This window comes from Talpa occidentalis, unplaced genomic scaffold, assembly GCF_014898055.3.
Source record: "Talpa occidentalis isolate TD23 unplaced genomic scaffold, MPIMG_talOcc4v2.1 talOcc4.2, whole genome shotgun sequence".
Lineage (NCBI taxonomy): Eukaryota > Metazoa > Chordata > Mammalia > Eulipotyphla > Talpidae > Talpa > Talpa occidentalis.
The window spans coordinates 131,442,603-131,462,681 of NW_023602073.1; the positions used below are offsets into that span (position 1 = coordinate 131,442,603).

Below are 20,079 nucleotides of genomic sequence, written 5' to 3' on the forward strand. Positions count from 1 at the left end.
ATGGCAACTCTTACCAAAAACAATCTAAGTAAAATGGCCATATGGGGAATGCTTCAATTAGACCAGACCATTCATCTAAGTGCACTAGAAAGGGTTTCCAAACTGAACAAACAGGATACCTATTTTAATAGGTACGCAGAAGCTTCCAAAGGTCTAAAGATTCTAAAATGGCTTCATTAAAAGACTCATTACAAATGGTTAATGAAAAATTAAATATGAGAGATGGTAGGGCTGATGTGACTTCTATCGCTCTCCTCTTTGCTTCTTTACCGAGTTCATGTTTACCAAGTCTCTGAACTGCCTTTCTATAACACACTTATATTTTACACTGAAACTGTTAGGGGGAAAGGATGTCCTGAGCTGATTCCATGCAGGCTTTGTGGACTCCACCCCCACCCCAGACCAAAGCCATCAGGACACTGGGAAAGACAAATCCCATCACCACCAAAGGGAAGGTGGCTGGGACCTGAGGATGGAGTTAAGCAGCCAGGTTTGGTATAAAAAACCAAACACATGGGCCTTGGGGGTCGCTCTCTCACCTCCTGGCTTCACGGGTCGGGCTTGTGGCCAGCTCTCAGAGTGCCATTTGGGATTCCAGATTGGCGGATCAGGTAGGACGCATTTAAAAAATAAATAAAAATAAAAATAAATAAAATAAGGAAACCCTACCATTTTTGACAACATGGATGAAACTGCAGTACAGGGTGCTAAGTGACATACGTCTGTCTGTTCTGTACCACAGTTCTTGTATGCATAAATAAATCTTTAATAAATAAATCTTTAAAAAATAAAACTTTGTCTCCCACTTTTCTCCCTGAGCTGTACATTTCCTCATTTGCCCTTCCCTTGTAAATAAACCTTTTATTAACCTTTCGCATGTGCCTTCAGTAGAGCATTGGTAAGTCCTTTTAAGCGCGCGGATGAGGACCCACAGTCAGGCACCCCGTTTTGTAGTGGGGCTGCCCTATAACAAAACTACACAAGGTTGCAGATGAACCTCCTCAGGCATCTTCACTCCCTTGGTCAAAGATCAAACTAAGGATCATAATTAAAGAATGTCCTGAGCCCAGGAGGGTCCCAAAAAGCCTTTTTAAGACTATAGGGTCATTATAGGGGCTGAGGACACCATTCTGCTGATCTGGAGGACTGGTGAAATCCAAAATGGATGCAGGAAGTGAAATTGCAAATCCCAGAGGATAGTTTTTGAGATCCTTGACCAGAAAAAGCTCACAGACTGATCTTTTACAAGGCATTCCTAAGGTCTGTCTGTATTCCCTGGTCTATTATTTAAACATGCCAACAAAGGAAGGTGAATCTCTACAGATGAAAGCCGGCTTGCAAGTCCTCTTCCTATAGCATTCTGGGTTTCATATACTAAGGTCACCCAACCTCCTTTAGCTCCTCTCTTTGTAAATGCCTTATCTCCTGAGATTAGTGGATTGATAAAAAAGGCAGAAAATAGGATGGGAGGTCAAGGGTCCTTTGAAAGGACCCTGGAGCAAAATCATAAACAAGCAACTGCTAAACTGCTGACCTTATAGCTGCAAGTTTCCCAGCCCAGAGACTAAAATAATACCTGCTCCTCATCCCCCCGGCCACCAGCCCCCGCCACATTACGCCTTTCTAAGGGCTCACCATCAAAATGTTACAGGGTAAGGAACAGGGGTACCTTGGGACCCCCAAAGCTGCTTACTCAAAATGGGTTCTGCCATCTGTACCATCAAGACAAAATACATTCTAATGTGTAAGGCCTTCAATAAAAAATAACTTTAATGCAGTTAGTGTACAACAGAGAGAAGAAATAGAATACAGATTCCAAATCAAACATCCTAAGTTACCCATCCCGTTGTGGGTAAATGACCAGCCAAATGGCCCAAAGCAGGACTGCTCAGGCATGAAAGCCTGCCATAAATTTAAGGTACCTTCGGGTGTGGACCCACAGGAAAGGGGCGAAAAGGCCAGGCAAGTCTGGAAGCAAAAGGGTAAAATCAAAACCCAAGTCAAGATAAAGGCTGCCATTATCAACCACCCCACAGGTCTCTCACCCACATCTGTCTTTTTCAAGTGTCTCCTTCCATATCCCCCAAATCCCTGGTAAAATACGTCCAATGCTGAGAACCAAGTGCAGTTTCTTCACAGGATTCTCTGCTCCATGTGCCTCCTCCAGTCTTCCTGCTCTACCTTTCCTTCTCCTGGTATTCTTTAGCTTCCCCTCCCCACTGAGCTCCACCCTTCCCTGGGTGGGGTAGAGAGTATGGCACCTCCCTTTCCCCTGGGGAAAACTCTGGCCCAAGTATCATAGTCTCTTTTGTGATCACTGGGAACACTGGGAAAATGACTGTCCTTAAAGGACCATGCAAATTCTTCAGCTCAAGTGCCTCTAAATGTAACCAAAAGGAAGAGGCCCCATATGGGTCCCTCCCAGAACTGATGGGCCTCTAAAATTCTTTGGTAAACTGTTACCAGTAATTACCTTAAACAGCCAAGAAGAAACTATAATTAAAATAAATGGGAAAGCTTGCCAAATTTTAGTTGATACCGGAGTTAGGCTTCCTACTTTATTTTTTAAAATAGTACAAACCATGGTATTTTTTTATATAAAAGATTTTTGTGCTGCTTAAATTCCTTAGTCTTGTCAGCAAAACCAAGTATCTTGAGGGGATAAACATAAGGTTAAAGGTTTTTAAAATCACTGAGAAGACAAATAATGGATAAAGAATAGGTACTAATAATTTACAAGAGATAAATGGCCAAAAATATATGGAAATGTTCTCACTGTGACTCCACAAATCCCTCAGATTTAAAGTTTTCCAAGATAAGAGCGTAGAACAAAGTTCAGAAGAATTTCTGTGTTAATCAGTATTAACGACTTTGGGATCTTTACTGGAAGTACTATTTTTTGCTAGGCGATACAGTATCAGCCAAATTATTAGGTAGAAATCTACTTTTTAAATTAAAAGGGCTAGTATATTTTGCTTCCAATGGTGACCTCGCCTTAGACTTTCCTAACCAAACTGAACCTAATCTTTTAAGTTCCTTACAATCTTCCTTTAATGTAGAAGAGGAAGAATTCCAACCCAAGCCCCTCTCTTAATATGTGGGCTACTTCTAATACTGACACTAGGAGATTAAAAAGTTCAGGGTCTATAAAGGTTCGGGTAAACACAACTAAACCTTCCAAACTGCCTCAATAGCCATTGAAGCCTAAGGCCATACAAGGCCTCACACCCCGAGTAGCTGACTTAATTGCCCAGAGGTTAATTATTTCCAGTACTGACCCCTCTGAGATTCAGATCCTGCCAATCCAGAAACCTAATGTGTGTGAATGATGATATGTCCAGGATTTAAGAGTTTTTATAAAAGTCACAAGTTCCACCAGGCTCAAAATGGTTCACTGTGGTGGACCTCTGTTCAGCATTTCCCACATTCCTGTAGACCCCAAGAGTCAATAGCTACTTGTCTTTACCTGGGACAAATAGCAATATACCTGGACAGTTAATGTCTCAAGAGTTGACTGAGAACCCTTCTTATTTCACCCAAGTATTCCACCAAATACCCTCTAGTTCCCTGGAAAATCTACCCTTTCTACAATACAAAACCTCACTATGCTCAGTTATCCAAGAGGTATCACTGTAAGATTTCATGCAATGATTGCAACAGTTAGCTGAAAAGGGACACATATTTTCTTTTTTTTTTTTTTTAAAGATTTATTTATTTATTTATTTATACAAGCACTGGGTACAGTCAGAAGCGCGGGAGGGCGAGAGAATTCACCAGAGCCAGAGCGGGGAGCAGAGCAGGCAGAAGGACCGAAGTACACTGCTGAGGGGAGCAGCGGGCGGCAGGAGAGGTCTGCGCGCCATGTGGGACCCTCCTCTGGTGGCCGGGGAGCAGCCGGGGATCAAACCGGCGCTGCAGAGGCCGCGGGCAGCTTCACAACAACCCAGCGCTCAACCGCTGCGCCACCGGGGAGGCCCAGGGACACATATTTTCTAAGGGAAAATTACAATTATCTCTAGAAAGGTCATTACCTAGCTCATAATCTAAACTCTGAAGGAATCCAGCCATCTCCAAAAGGGATTAAGCAAATCCAAGAATTTTCTAGACTTATACCAAGTGACCGCTTCAGAGGCTTCCAGGTTTAGGTGGTTATTGCCGACTATAGGATCCCAATTTTTCTTTATTAGTTTCCCACTCTATAAACGTACTAAAACTTCAGATTCTGAATCCCTTATTTGGGAAGATAAACATGAACAGGTTTTGTTTTTCTTTTCCAAGACTAAAACAAGCTCTGCAAGAAATGTCTGCCTTAGGCCTACCAAACTATTCCAGACCTTTCACTTTATTTGTCCATAAAAGAGATAAGTAGGCGCTGAGAATGCTCACACAAGAACAGGGCAATAAACACAGACCTGTTGCCTATTATAGGAGGCAACGTGATTCAATTTCCCACACCTATCCCAGCTGTCTTGAGGCTATAGGTGCAGCTGCAAAGTCAGTAAAAGCCTCAGCAGATTTAACCTTATAAAATGATATTTACAAACTCCACACGCTGTTCAAAGTCTTCTTAACTCTGAATTGATACAACATTTCTATGCTAGCAGACTAACCACCTATGAGATCCTTCTGCCACAAAACGGATGCCTTCACAGTGGTAAAGAAGTGATTGGAAAATGTTCCCCACTTGGCACATGCCTTCTACAATCTCCAATGATAGAGGCTCCCACTTCACTTGGGCAAATCATACAAGCCTTGTGTTCTGCAGCCATCCCAGGCCAGGCAGGTTCACCATCAGTTCAGGCAGTTTAAAAGAGAAGCTTGGAACCCTTGGCATTATCCTCACAGGTTTTCTAATATGCAGGGGGTAAGGTAAGGTAAAGTACCAGGCTTTTCTGCCTTCCTGCCATTAGGATAGATGATGGATCCCTGTGGTCCTGAATGCATGCCTGATGGCGGGCACCTAGAATAGGGGTGGGCATATGTAGATGGGATTCACCTGGGTTAATACTGGGCTTATAAGGGCGGCATCACAGGCATGCAGCAGAAGGAGAACGGAAGAGCAAAGGAGCGAAAGAGAAGTAAAGGCTACGAGTGAATGCTGGAGTGAAAGAAAAAGAGTGAAGAGTGAAAAGAGTGAAGATTCGCTGGGGGCTAGGAGGACTGCCAGCCTCCTGGCCCCCCGGCACCCCTGCCTGCCGTGTACCTTGCAAATCCCATTAAAAGTCTGTAAAAGCCACTGAGGGCTCTAGGACTTCTTCACCCGTCTGCTCGGATCATAGAGATCCTGCTCTGTCCCTGTCCTGCCGCTACACAGGGGAAACAAGCAAGCAGGGAGACAGCAACTTGAGCCCCTGCGAATCTCTACACGCTCTTTCCTCTCTAGCTGTTCTCACATTCCATCACCCGCTGTCCTCTGTGACGCTGCCCACCTCTGTGTTCATGCCGCCCTTACAGCCTCAGCCCCCAGGCGCAGGTGTGCACACTTACCCATGCCCACACCATACTCCAGATGTCCAACATTAGGCATGCCCAGCCCACGCCCCCAAGCACCTCCTGCATTTAAGGCCACAGATGATAGCCACAGAGGCCAACAGAGCAAAAGCCTGAGCAATATTTACCCCACACCTTAATAAAAACCTTGCAGACTTCTTGGAATTATTACAATCCCTATAACCTCAATCACTAGGCAAGACAAGAAAATTAATGGGATCCTCAAGTTAAAATCTCGAAACTTGCTGAAACTACTGGACTCCCTTGGTCTAAGGTATTATCTCTGTGTAAGGGGCAGGAGGACACGGAACAGGATCTCTATGATTCCAGGAACGGGTGAAGGAGAGAGTCCTAGAGAGTCCTCGGTGGCTTTTTAGGCTTTTACTGGGATTTACCAGGCACACGGCAGGCAGGGGTGCTTGGGGGCCAGGAGGCTGGCAGGCCTCCCAGCCCGCAGCAAGGCTTCACTCTTTCTGGGCTCTCTGGCGTTCTCTGGTGGCCTTGTTCTTGCTCCTCTCGTGGTTCTGCTTCTGCTTCTCCGCTCTTCCATTGGTTCTCTGCTCTCTCTGCTTCTCTGCTCTCGTGGTTCTCTGGTGTCCCAGTGATGCTGCCCTTATAAGCCCAGTCTTAGCCCAGGTGTACCCACTTACGCATGCCCATACCCCACTCCAGGTACCCGCCATCAGGCATGTATTCAGGACCGCAGGGATCCATCATTAATCCTAAAGGCTGAAGGGCAGAAAAGCCTGACACTTCACTTACCCTACACTCTGTTTCTGCTGACTTTTCTCAGTATTCCCTGTAGGAAATATACAGTCCCCAAACTCCTGAGACAGTCACCAGTAGACCAGTGTCTACTGGCATACAACCTCTGGCCTATTCCTTGTTGTCTGGTGCTACTATAACCAACTAGTATAAGCAGCTTCCATAGGTCTTTGATGTCTTATTCTAAAGTCTGTCTGTAGGGGCAGGAAGACCACCGTTCAGGTTTTCTGATTCAGCAGACCGGGTAAAGGAGGAGTCAGAGTCCTCAGTGGTTTATTTGCAGCTCTTTTATTGGGATTTAGCGGGTACATGGCAGGCAGGGGTGCTGGGGGGCTGGGAGGCTGGCAGTCCTCTATCACTCTATCTGGCTCTCTCTGGCATTCTCTCTGCTTCTCTTCTTCTTTCGGCTTCCGTTCGTTCTTGGCTTCTGCTGGCGCCCCTGTGACGCCGCCCTTAAAAGCCCAGTCTCAGCCCAGGTGAATCCCATCTACCTCTGCCCACACCCTACTCCAGGTGCCCGCCATCAGGCGTGCATTCAGGACCGCAAGGATCCATCATCTATCCTGATGGTGGGAGGCCAGAAAAGCCTGACATTTTTCCCTTACCCTACGCTGTCATTCATATGTCAGAAAAGTTTCCTGGATCCCAATCAAAAAAGATCCTTTTGGCCACAGTCTGAAACCTGGGTGACTGGGTATTCTGGAAACATTATCAGAGGAAGACGGCCCTCAAACCCCATCGCAAGGGAACCTTACAAAGTGCTCCTGACCATTGATATTGCTGCAAAGCTAGAAGTCATTGAGGGTTGGCTCTCATCTCACAGCTGAAGAAGATTCCACCTGACTCTGGTCTTGCACAGACACTGGAGCACTCTGAAGAAACTGGCAATAGAAGTACTTGATACTGAGGTAGACTGTGCTGAAAGACAGTGAATTGAGACTTCATAATCTAAATAAACACAAAACCCTTTCTCTTCTCTCTTTCCTTTAATGTGTCTGGCATGTATCTGAAAAGATAATGCCCTTATTCCTGTCTCCCAGGTCATTGTAAGGGGAATAACCTTTCAGATTGCTGGATTTGTCATTAAAAGTCTGACGTATCTATGATACTAGAGATCTGTAGGGTAAGGTAAAAGGTATCAGGCTTTTCTGCCCTCCCGCCATCAGGATAGATGAGGGAACCCTGTGATCCTGAGTGCATGCCTGATGGCGGGCACCTGAAGTGGGTACACCTGCGCTAAGACTGCTTTTAAGGGCGGCGTCACAGGGACGCCAGAAGCCGAGAAAGCAGCAGCAGAAGCCGAAAGAGAAGCCGAGAGAGAAGCAGAGAACGCCAGAGAGCCCAGATAGAGTGAGGACTGCCAGCCTCCCGGCCCCCCAGCACCCGTGCCTGCCACGTACCCACTGAACCCCAATAAAAGACCTGCAAAAACCCACTAAGGACTCTGACTCCTCCTTTACCCGGTCTGCATGGGATCAGAGAACCTGCACCGTGTCCAGTCCTGTCCTTTACAAGATCCCTTGGTCATACCTATGACTAATTTCTCTTGTATTCCCAATGTCACTGTAAACTACAATCAACCTCTCTTAGAAATCTCTTACCAAGTCCAACTTTGATGATCAGATTTACATGATAATTTACATGAAAGAAGTGAATCCTGAGTCATTGTCTCCTAGTAGGTCTGTTCTAACTCAACAGTGTAAATTCAGGTGAGTAGACGACGAGATGCCTGATTTAGTCTAGTCCCTTGATTTTTTTCCTTTCTCCATTTATAACCACATGCACTCAGATACAATTACCATGTAAATCTTAGTACATTTGCACCCCCATGTTCCCATGATTATCTAGATCAGATCTGCCCCCACTCACTAAGAAATCTCAACAGCAGCACTGTTTCTTGCAAGGCTTTAGAATGACTTTCAGGCTAAGAGATTCTCTTTCCAGTTGAGTTGAATACCTGACTGACCCCAGAGTGAATGCACAAATGCAGCAATTCCATTCATAGTACCTCCCTTAAGGGGAATGGCTTGTGTCTGGGCAGGCTTTATCACTGTCTGGGTATGTTACTCTTTTTGTGTCCATGGATGCCTACATAGCTGGGGCATAACGGGGCAATATTTCTTAGATTATCTAACTATGTCCCTAACTTTCTACAAATGAGCTAAGGCATCTCATTGTCTACTCACCTGAATTTACAGTGTTGGGTTAGAACACACCTACTAGGAGACAATGACTCAGGATTCGCTTCTTTCAGCATGTTCCTATTTCCCTGATTATATAACTATAAATCTCCCCTTAACTCTTTTTTTTACAGATGTATTTATTTATGCATACAAGAACTGTAGTACAGGCCAGAGATGCGGGGGTAGGGGAGGCCTGAGAGGATTCACCAGAGACAGAGTAGGGAAAAGAACAGGCAGAGTGACTGAAATACACTGCTGAGGGGAACAGCGGGCGAGTCAGGAGAGGTCTGCCGTGTCTTGTGGGTATCTCCCTGGCCGGGGATCAAACCTGCACTGCAGTGGCTGCAGACAGCCTCATAGGTTGCGTCTTAACCTCTTGCACCACCAGGGAGGGCCTCTCCTTAACTCTTGAAGAGGTTACAGATTCTGTTGCTGAGACAATAACCTAACAAAGACACACAGACTTTCTGGCTAAAGTTGTTCCTCACAATAGGAGAGCCATTGATTATCTTTTGGCTGAGCTAAGAGGAATCTATGCTGTGGCCAACACCAACTGTGGCACCTGGATTAACACTGCTGAGTTAACACTTTTGGGGAAACTGAAATTCAGCTACATAAGATCACTGAGTAAGCCATTTGACTTAAAAGGTGACTCCTTCAGTGAGGTGTTTCTTTGGTTTATTTTGGTTGTTTTGAGTCTTGGGCACCATGGTTCCAAAGTGTCCTCCAAAAATGGAAATTATCTTGCTTATTATAATCATAATAAGCTCCCTGGTACACTGTATTTTTTCAAAACCTTTATTTTTTAAGATTTATTTATGCATACAAGAACTGGGGTACAGGCCAGTGGTGTGGGGGGGTGAGCAGAACAGGCAGAGTGGGGAACAGAACAGGCAGATCAACTGAAATACACTGCTGAGGGGAGCAGTGGGTGAATTGGGCGAGGTCTGCTGTACCATGTGGGTAGTTCCCTAGCCAGGGATTGAACTCGTGCTGCTGTGGCTGTAGATAGTGTCATTGTTGTGTCTTAACCCCTTGCACCACCAGGGATGCCCCTTTTTCAAAACCTTTAAATGCATGTTTGCAGGCTCTAACTACTAAGCAAATTATTTCCCTAAGATTCAAATATCAGAAAGGAAGTGAAGACTGACTTAAAGATTGTGAACTTGAAGTCATGACCTGTGAAGGTCAAAATTTAAGCAAAACATCATGACTTATGGATATCATACAGAGTCAGCAAAAGCTGTGAGAACTACAGCTTTTGTGCTGCAAAGGCCTTAAATTTTGACACATCTCTCAATATAGCTGAGAGTTTGCTCAAAAGGGGAAAATAGTAAAAAAAAAAAAAAAAAAATCCAAAATGGAATCACGTGTGCTAAGCCCACCAAAGTAAGATTTCAGACCTACCCTAACTACAGTTACAACTTTCCCAGAAAAATAGTCTCATTTAATCAGTGTGAAATTTTCTGGTCAGTATCTATACAGGGTAATCCTTTCCATCCCCCAAAGGAAAATCAAGTCTTCACAGACTTCTTCATTTCCCATAGGTGGGAAAAGGTTACCTAAGCCTGAAATCACCATTTTCCGCTTGTGTCTTCCTTATCTTACCTTTAAAAACCTTTCCCACTCTACCCCTTTGGCGCTCCTTTCTGCTTGTCACCTGTGTTCTGCTTACTGCCCATATAATTTGTGATACAATTCATGACTCATTTAATAATGCCATAGAGGGGCCTCCCTGGTGGTGCAAGGGATTAGGATGCAGCCTATGAAGCTATCCGCAGCCACTTCAACACGGGTTCAATCCCCCGCCAGGGAGCTACCTACATGGTGCAGCAGACGTCTCCTGACTTGCCTGCTGCTCCCCTCAGCAGTATACTTCAGTCTGCCTGTTCTGTTTCCCACTCTGTCTCTGGTAAATCCTCTCACCACCCCACATGTCTGGCCTGTACCCCATAAATAAATAAATCTTTAAAAAGTAATTTAAAAAAAATGCCACAGAGATCTTTCAGTATACTCAATTGGATTTTTGTAATTTAACAGTATGTTTATAAGTCATCTCTTATTGGTCAATTAAAGCATACAAACAACCACAAAAACATTAGAAAACTAGGCTGTCAACACAGGCAGGCAAGGTCACAATGGTATAATTAAAATGGTTAAACAAACATGAAAACATTCTACATCTCACTACAATGTATATTAAGCCAAATACCTAGTATCAGTTATTTTGCCTAACAGTAGCCAAAGATATTTCAGAATACCCAAGAAGGATTTAGAAAATGGCATGCTTACATGCTGTGGGGAAGTATAAACTTTCTAGGGCCTATCAATCCTCAAAATTATGCACCTTTTGACCCAATGATTCCATTTCTAAGCATTTAATCTGAGAAAATTCTTATAAATGTGAACGGATTTATTGGGTTCACTGACATTATTTTTTCAATAAAAATGGAAAATGCCAAAATACCCATCAATAGGCAAATGGTTAGGCACATAAATAAATGCAAATAACAGCATATTATGTAATCATTGAAAACTAGACTGTAGAAATATTTATATTGGGGGAAAATTCAAGCTATATTAAGTAAATGATATTAATATATATCATGTACATTATAATGCATGGCATTACACTAAAATATCATGTACACATTTAATAGTTATAATATGTATTCCATGTGTACATATATACATAAATTTTTAAAAAGTCTGGAAAGTTATACTCCAAAATGAAAACCATGTGAATAATTGTGTAATGGGATTATGAATTATTTTTTCTCCCTTATGCCTTCTATGTATTTTACAATTTCTATTATGAACATTGATCACTTTTATAATTAAGGGACTTACCAAAATACAAAAAGAATATTAAAGACACATGTAACTGAATGTAAACCAAAGTGCAGCACATAAAAATAAGGCAGACTCTTGAGAAGCTGTCAGTCGGCCTCAACTAACGAAGTTGAAATCAGAATTCACGTTCTTTGAAGGAAAAATAAATCAAATGAAATGGAGGCTAGAGACAGAGAAAACTTATTGAGGTTATGAAAGCATTAGACAGGTCAAAGGAGCTTCAAAGGACTTTTTTCAAGGATAAAAATGACTTAAGGGCACTTTAACACAAAGAGTTTTCCTTTGGGGTCCTTAAAATTTCTACATCAAAAATCAATACATGAAAAAAATGAGTCACCACATCCCACCCACACGCCCCATCTGCCATCTGCACCCACAGGCATCCTCCTCCCACAGATGCCAGCCTCTCAGTCAGTCACAATGCTTTAAAATCAAGAGAGAGCAAATGGGGCTGCAAGAAACCAAGTAATACAATTGCTGATGAAAATGAAATGAGAGACATGCAAAGAAAAATACTAACTAAGTTAAAGCAGTAGCTGGGGAGAAGGGGGAAGGGCTATTTTCAGAACACTGACTGGTAGAATGTGATGCTGATATAAAATAAAAACACTGCAGAAAGCTTTCAGATTGAGAGAATATAGACATTGAGAATAAATGGCACAGGAAAAATAAGGCATATTCATTTGATCTGAATATCTAAGCAGGGGGATAGGTCCATATTAGGGATGTAACATAAAACATTTAAAAAATAGATATTGGATAATTTTAAAATACTATAATACAGTAAAACTCAGAAAAAAGATTGACTTTACTTCAAATTCAGATAAATGATTGTTTGAATTATTTGCATTCTTTTCTCACTTTACTTTTTAAATTTTCATAGAGTAAAATTCACTCTCTTCTCTTTGGTGAAGTCTTCAAAGCCTATGTTATTTTGTTGTTGAATTTGTTCTCTTATTTTTGAGGTTTATGGGTTCTTTCTATTATCTGGATATTTTTCTTTTTTCAGATACATGCTTTGTAAATACTTTCTCCCAGTTTGTGTTTTCATTCTGTTAACAGTGTTTTTTAGAAAAGCAGTTGTTAAATCCAATTTAACAAATTTTTCTTTTATGGATTATGCTTTAGGCATGGAATCTAAAAAAAATCTTTGCTTAACCCAGGGTCACAAACGCTATCTCCTAGAAGTTTTACAGCTTTCTTTACATTTCACATTCAGGTCTATGATCCATTTTGAATTAATATTCGTAAATGGTGTGAAGTATGGGTCAAGGTTGGTATTATAAAGGTACTCCTTTCTCCATTGAATTATTCTCCAAAGCTGCCTCTGGTTCTTTGTGAAATATTAACTGGCTACATTTGTGTGGGTCTATTTTTGGGTTTTCTATTCTGCTCCATTCATCTGTGTGTCTACCTTCTGCCAATACTACTGTTTAACTATTGTAGCTTTATGGTAGGTATTGAAATCAAGCAGTGTGAGTTTCCAAATCTAGCCTTCTATTTTCAGAATTTCAAAATAGCTATTTCAGTTGTTCTTTTTGCCATCCTGAATAAGTTTTAGAATCAGTAGGTAATTGAGAGTTATCAGTTAATAGCTATAAAAATATCTTTCTGGGATTTTGACTGGAATTTTGTTGAATCTGTAAATCACCTGGAAGATAATTAAAATCTTGACAATATTGTCTTTCAAATCATGAATATGGTGCATCTCTTCATGTATTTAGGTCTTTTATTTCTTTCATCAGCATTTTATAATTTTCAATATACAGTTCCTGCACATGTTTTGTTAAATATATACCTAAGTGCTTATGTTGGTGCTATTATACACGACATTTTAAAATTTCCAATCCCTGGGGCCTCCCTGGTGGTGCAAGGGGTTAAGAAGTGTCAGGCACTATGAAGCTATTCACAGCCACTACAGGATGAATTCGATCCCTGACCAGGGAGGTGACTCACATGGCACAGCATACCTCTCCTGACTCGCCCACTGCTCCCCTCAGCAGTGTATTTCAGTTAATCCACCTGTTTCGTTTCCCACTCTGTCTCTGGTGAATCCTCTCAGCCCCACCCCCCCACACACACCTCTGGCCTATACCCCAGTTCTTATATGCATAAATCTTTTTAAAAAAATTTCCAATCCCAAGTGTTCATTACTAATATATAAAAATAGAGTTGATTTTTATATAATGATTTTCTATCCTGAAATTTTATTAATGTATTAGTTCCAAGCATTCTGGGGGGTGGTGGTGTTTTTTCATGCCTTGGGATTTTCTACATGACAACCATGTCATCTATAACAAAAAATCGTTTTTATTTCTTCCTTTCCAATCTATATGTCTTTCATGATTTTTGTTTCAATGGGTTTTAAGTTGTTATACTGGCGAGGACTCCCAGTAACACAGCACTTTTTTAATAATTGTAAAATATTTTTTACAATATAACTAAAAAAAATATTAACTTACTTTGTTTGCCTTTTGACTCTAACACATACCTTCTCAAAAGGAGTAAAACAAGCAGGTACAAATTACCTTCTTTGTGAATAACACTGAAATATGCTGAAAACGTAAAAGATGATGGAATGATGCTAAATTAAGCAAACACTTCTTACCCCATAATTCTTGAAACCCACTTACATGAGGTGCAGTTTATCCACTTTATCTCAGGTATTAAGTAATTACTGTGTATCAGTCATATGCTTTTCAAATACTAACAATCTTCAGACTACCCCTGGTGGTGGGTAACATTACTTCAGGACACTGAGCAAGAGAAGTTGTATGGCCCAAATCAGCTGGAAAAGTGGTGATGGCGGGACTCACACCCAAGCAACGTGGCTGGAGAATCCCTGCTCTTAATTCTAAACTGAGCTACACTCCACACACTTACAGGTATGGAAATTCCTAAGATCAGAGCACAAACAAAAGGCAGAAATGATTTGGGAACCAAAGCATATTCTCCCATAATGTAGTTCATGAGTAAATACACTTAACAATTTCCTAGCTGAGTTTTTGTGGTAATATCACAAATTAAATGGCCATATTCAAAAGTATAGACAAAAACATGAAAATCTCATATTTTTAACTAAGGTGTGGATTCTTTCCTTGTTCCAATTGAGCTGATGTAAAATGGAGCAAAAGTTAGGTTTATCAAGGGTTGATAGGGTTTTAGGGCAAGAACGTGAAACTACTGCACCTAAGTGCAATTTGGGCATCAGTGGCGGAGGTTCATGACTTTTGTTTCCTTTTCTGCTTGAATGTTTCCTTCATACCATATCTGTTAGTAACTCACATGAATTGCTGCTGTCTGTGAAAAGGACAATTGGAGCTATTAATCTTTAGTTAATTTTTAATCTATCTTTTTCCTTAGGCAGTAGTTCATTGATGACAAAGCAGGAGTCCAGCAGTGATTGGGTTTGTTATAGTCTACGTGATGCTCCAAAATTCCCTAAACAAGGGGAACTTCCCAAGTTGTGACACAGAAATACTCTACCCAGTCACAATGGATCAATCTTCAAGATGACCCATGGATGCCAATTTAATTAGACAAACATCTTGCGTGTCAATTATGTACAAAACCTTTTCTGTTATGTGCTGTTAGAAAAATTAAGAGAAATCATGAGATATGGCTTTTGCTTTCTCTTGTGAGACAGAAACACGTGTTCACAGACACCGATACAGGACAGAATGCAACCAGTGCTGGGGAAGGACAAGTATGACACTCAGAGACTAGAGAGGCCAGTGCTGGTAGGATGGAAGGTTACATGAAAAAGGCAGCAGCTGTCAGTGGTATAGGAAAGTAAGCACCTCAGAAAGTAGCACCCTGATAGATCAAAGGCACTGTAGAAGGAACTGAAGAAAGGAAAGGAGCCTGCAGCTTGGTCAGAGAAATGTAGTAAACCTCAGTAGGAAAGTGTCCATTCCAAATGGGATTCTCAATGGGTGAGCCAAGGAAAGAATCCCTGAATAGTAACCCACGAATGTTCATTCCTTCCTTAATTCTTAAGGGAAGAATAACAAACATTTCATCCATGCTTCTATTTTACAAATGAGTAAGGGCTATTTACAACTAACCTACTATATGAAAATAACCAAAACTTTGTCTTGTGAAGACTCTAAGTCAGTTTTCTACCGTCTGGCAGGTATATAATGTTGGGAAATTGCAAAATTCCCATTGTATATCTAAAACTGTTGAAATTTAAGAAAGATAGAACAACAGCCTATAGTCACTGTTGTCTTGAATTGGTCATGATTTAGCAATTCCTCCTATAAATTATTATTTGTTTAGCTTCACCAGCATAAACTTATTTTCTTGTATGTTATTTAGTTAAACCCTACCATGTATAATGATAAGTATTTGTGTCAACAATATATTTTAGCCCACAATTTCTTCATCATTTGACTCCAATAAATGAATGCATGTACAGTGATTCAAACATGACTCATCTTTATATTGCTAAAGAAAATGTATATATAATCTCTCTACCCCAGCCCTAATTTGCTTCTTTGATATCTGTTTGGTTATTACACTGAGGTTTTGGTTTTGTTGTTGTTTTTTAAGATTTATTTATTTATGCACACAAGAACTGGGGTACAGGCCAGAGGTAGGGGGCGTGAGAGGATTCACCAGAGACAGGAGTAGGGAACAGAACAGGCAGATTGATTGAAATACACAGCTAAGGGAGCAGCGGGCAAGCCAGGAGAGGTCTGCTGCACCATGTGGGCAGCTCCCTGGTGAGGGATCGAACTCATGATGCAGTGGTGGCCGCGGACAGCTTCACAGGTTGAGTCTTAACCCATTGCGCCTCTAGGGAGGCCTGTTTTGTTTTGTTTTTAACATGAAAAGTGAGGAGTGGGATGTTGGAGGAACACATTACACCTCCACACGTTGGTCTTTAGTAAAGCTGAGTCATTGCACTTAAGAGGGGAGAGAGGTGTTAGAGAAAAAAGGAGAAGCTCAGAGAGAAGAAAGACAAAAATTGAAAGAGCGGGTGGAGAAGGGAGAAAGACTCACACAGAGAGGAGGGAGCAGAACCAAACAAGATGGTGTTGTAACCCATCAAATGCTCTAATTTAGAGAATACACATCTGTAGAAGGTGCTCATCACAGTTCAATAGGATCGAGAAACACAGTTCTCTGCCAGGTGGTGATAAAGCCTCAGAAAAGTCACCACAGAGGAGAAAAGTTACAGGGGAGTGATGGATATGTAAAGAAAAGCCAAGCTATTCCAGGGCTGTCAGTGTTTAAATCCTAATTAAGTTTTTGTATGGATGACCTAGAACAATACCTTAATTTCCATGAGATTTGATTTGTTTCCTCAGCTGTAGATTAAGGGTAATAACACTGGTATTTACCACACAAAGCTATTGGAAGGATTATGTGTGCTAGGTACAGCAAACTCTTACTACATGGTTTTTATATGGCACCATAAAAAGAAATATTCATAGGAATTCCTTGGAGCGATTTATTCTAAAAATGTTATTAAAGACAATATCCCCTAATAAAACCTCATATGAACAGTTTTTCATGGAAATAATGTTAAAATCAAATTATAAAACCTTAGAAGACCAATATAAAATTTTTGACTTGATTTTATTATCCATTTCCATGAATTCTTGAGAAGAGTTAAAGCGTATCAAAGCTTTGGAAGATACACTTAGAATTTGCAGATGGATATGGACGAAATGGTGGGAAGTGAAGACCAGTTGGTGTCAGCAGACTAGTGACCGTAAGTTCCTTGTCCTTGCCCTGTCTGTCCTCATTCTGTTCCTATTTACCATTTCTCCCAGACAAAACTATAGAAATTTAGTCTAGACTGGCTGAAACCAAGATGAAGGTAGAAGTAAGATAAGAATTAAGCCAGAACCTCATTATCTTAGTAAAAAAAGCACACCCACTGGCACCATGACAGATTTGGTTGAGACAAAATGTGGCAAAAAAAAAGGGTGTAAATGTAATGACTGGAAACCTTGTCTGTTTCTCTGAAATTCTGATGACACCTACCCTTTAGCCTCTCCTTCCTTAGATTTCTTCCATATAAGTCCCGGCTTCTCCCCAATTTGGGGAGATGACCTTTGAGATGAGACAGTCATCCCTCAGGTCCTCAGGTTTGTCAGCTTGATTTCCTTCCACCAACTCTGTCTCTCAAATTTTGGCTTATGAGCAGCAAATAGCCAGAACCCAAACTCCTGTAATAACATAAGTAGTTATTTAAAGGAGAGAATGACCTTAAATTAATATATAGAGACAACATGGGGATAGGGAGAGAAGAAGAGGTTTTAGGGATTTGGGTGGATTCAGGGTAATCAAAGAAAGAATTAAATAAGTGTGTTTCAAACTTGAAGGATCAAGATTAAGTTGATGCTTTGCCATAACTACAGAGAGTGATACAATAGGAAAAGCTATTTTTGGAGCAGGAACTTGAGTTTGGATGGCACACACTGTTCAGTGCCATATACACACACCGAACAGTGCGTGTGTTTCTGTGTGTATCTGACAGCTGTCATTTTGAATCTCAGCAGAGTGATCAGAATCAGAGAGATCTAAGAATCACAGTGATGCGTGATCATTGTTATGGTGGGCGCAGATGAGAATGTCAACTTAGAGAGCTTAGAAAGAAATGAGAAGGCCTCTATGACTCAGGAAATCATTGTGTAGACCCAATAGAAACACAGATATATGTTCACCAAGTGCATGGAATGAATGCTCATAATCGCAGTATTTGCAAACCATCAACAGTAGAAGAAATTAAGTGTGCTATAGAGAGAGAAAAACGATTTAGCAACAAGAATAAAAAAATCCACAACCACATGTGACAACATGAATGACTCTGATAAACAGATTATTAAAAGAAAGAATCCATATCCAAAAGAGCAGATACTTTATGATTCTGTTAATATTAGGTTCAAAAACATGATACTAAAGGTCAAATTAGTGGCTACTGTGGTGGAGGTAATGGCTGAAAGGGGACTAGGGCAGGTGAGGTTCTGCCTGTTCATCTGGGTGCTGGTAATCAGCCATGTTTGCTTTGTACAAATTAACTCCTCTCTGGTCAGTAATTTTGCCAAGAACGTTAAAGGAGGATTGTATTTAGATGCCTATGATCATTTTAACAAATTACCACAAAACTATTGTCTAAATTTATTTTTTCATAATTTTAAAAACTGGAAATCCAAAATCAAGGTGTTATCAGGGCCAAGGCCATGCATCATCAGGATGCACTGGGGAGAATCTGTCCTTGGCCTCTTCCAGAATCTATCCCTTCTCAACATTCTTTGGTGTGTCGTGTATGTATCTACAATGTCAAGTTGGCTTCTGCCTCTCTCTTATAAAGACACTTCTGATGGCATTTAAGACCATCGAGATAATCTAGGAAGTGAGATCAGTCTACTCAAGATCCTTAACTTAATCCCATTTGCAAAGACTCTTTTCCAAATAAGGTAGCCTTCACTGGTCCCAGAATTTTGGCATAAATGTTGGAGCGTAGAGGTACAGGTTATGTCTCAGCCTATGGTAGGGTTATAAGAAGCCATATGAAAAGGATGGTGATTATAGCCAGAGCTAAGGGTGCTGAATATCCAGTGAGGATATAGAGATGATGAACACAGATGGTTCTCCAGAAGATTAACAAAGGAAGAGGATGAACACTAAGGTGCAAAGTAGGGGTTTTTACATTCAACAAAGGAACCAAGAGATCAGACAACACTTAATTGAAACAGAAAAGCCTAAAGGTTTTTAGTTTTAAGTTGATATATTTCTGCCTCAGTAGAAAGATTAAAATAATTAATGGAGATGATCTCTATATTCTCAGATGAACGGATAAAATGGGAAAAGTCAACTTTGACAAAAAGTGGAGATACTTCAACACCAAGAAAGGAAGTAATAAAAGACAAAGACCAAGAATAATGAAGTAGAAGAAAGAAAACTGAGCTCTCTCAAAATAAGTGATGGATGGTGGTGGCCCAGTCCATGGTCAGCAGAGACAAGCCTGCATCCTTGAGAAATTACTGGAAATGTCTCTGAAGGCAGCTTTATCTCTTGTCAGAAATCATGACCCCGGCCCACAGCCACACCACTATGAACACTCCAGATCATGTTCTTTTCTCCATAAAGGAACGAATCCATATTAGCATTTCTGTAACTTAGGATAGTAAGAATGCTATCATAGCAACAAAAGCAAGATGCAAACCCACGCTTGATAAGAACCAAAAACTTAAATTTCGGGCCTCCCTGGTGACGCAAGGGGTTGAGTAACGCACTGTGAAGCAGTCCGCAGCCTCTGCAGCATGAGTTTGATCCCTGGCCAGCCAGGGAGCTACCCACATGGTGCAACAGACCTCTCCTGTCTTGCCTGCTGCTCCCCTCAGCAATGTACTTTGGTCAATCTGCCTGTTCTGTTCCCCACTCTGTCTCTGGTGAATCCTCTCACCTGCCGCATCTCTGGCCTGTACCCCAGCTCTTGTATGCATAAATAAATAAATCTTTAAAAAAAAAAAACAACTTAAATTTCCCCTACTTCCATCTTCCTAAAATTAAGACACATATGATAAAAAGAGGAAATATATAGGTAAAAAACACTACAATCTTAATCTTACAATATATATTGTTGGTCACAAGGAAGACTACTAACAAAGAATTCTCTCCTCCTTTTAGAGAAGAATTTCCAGCACACAGCATTCTGATGGCAGTTTAGTATAAGTGTTATTAAGGGAGTCCTGTAAATACCCTTAACTAGATTTAGTTTTCAAGTGAAGTCTTCATATCAGTGCACAAGGAAAGTAGATAAATCATAATT

General features: G+C 41.1%; 1 protein-coding gene across 4 annotated transcripts in view; it reads right to left on the reverse strand.

The window, feature by feature from the left end:
• MAP3K5 (mitogen-activated protein kinase kinase kinase 5) overlaps positions 1-20,079 on the reverse strand; it is a 212,589-nt gene that overhangs the window by 142,151 nt on the left and 50,359 nt on the right. Inside the window, exon 1 of one of the 4 annotated variants that reach the window (XM_054697862.1) lies at positions 2,046-2,259. The exons of the other annotated variants lie outside the window; for them this stretch is intronic. The gene's annotated coding sequence lies outside the window, so the exon portion shown is untranslated. Of the gene's footprint in view, positions 1-2,045; positions 2,260-20,079 lie in introns of those variants that run through there. 4 annotated transcript variants of the gene reach the window in all.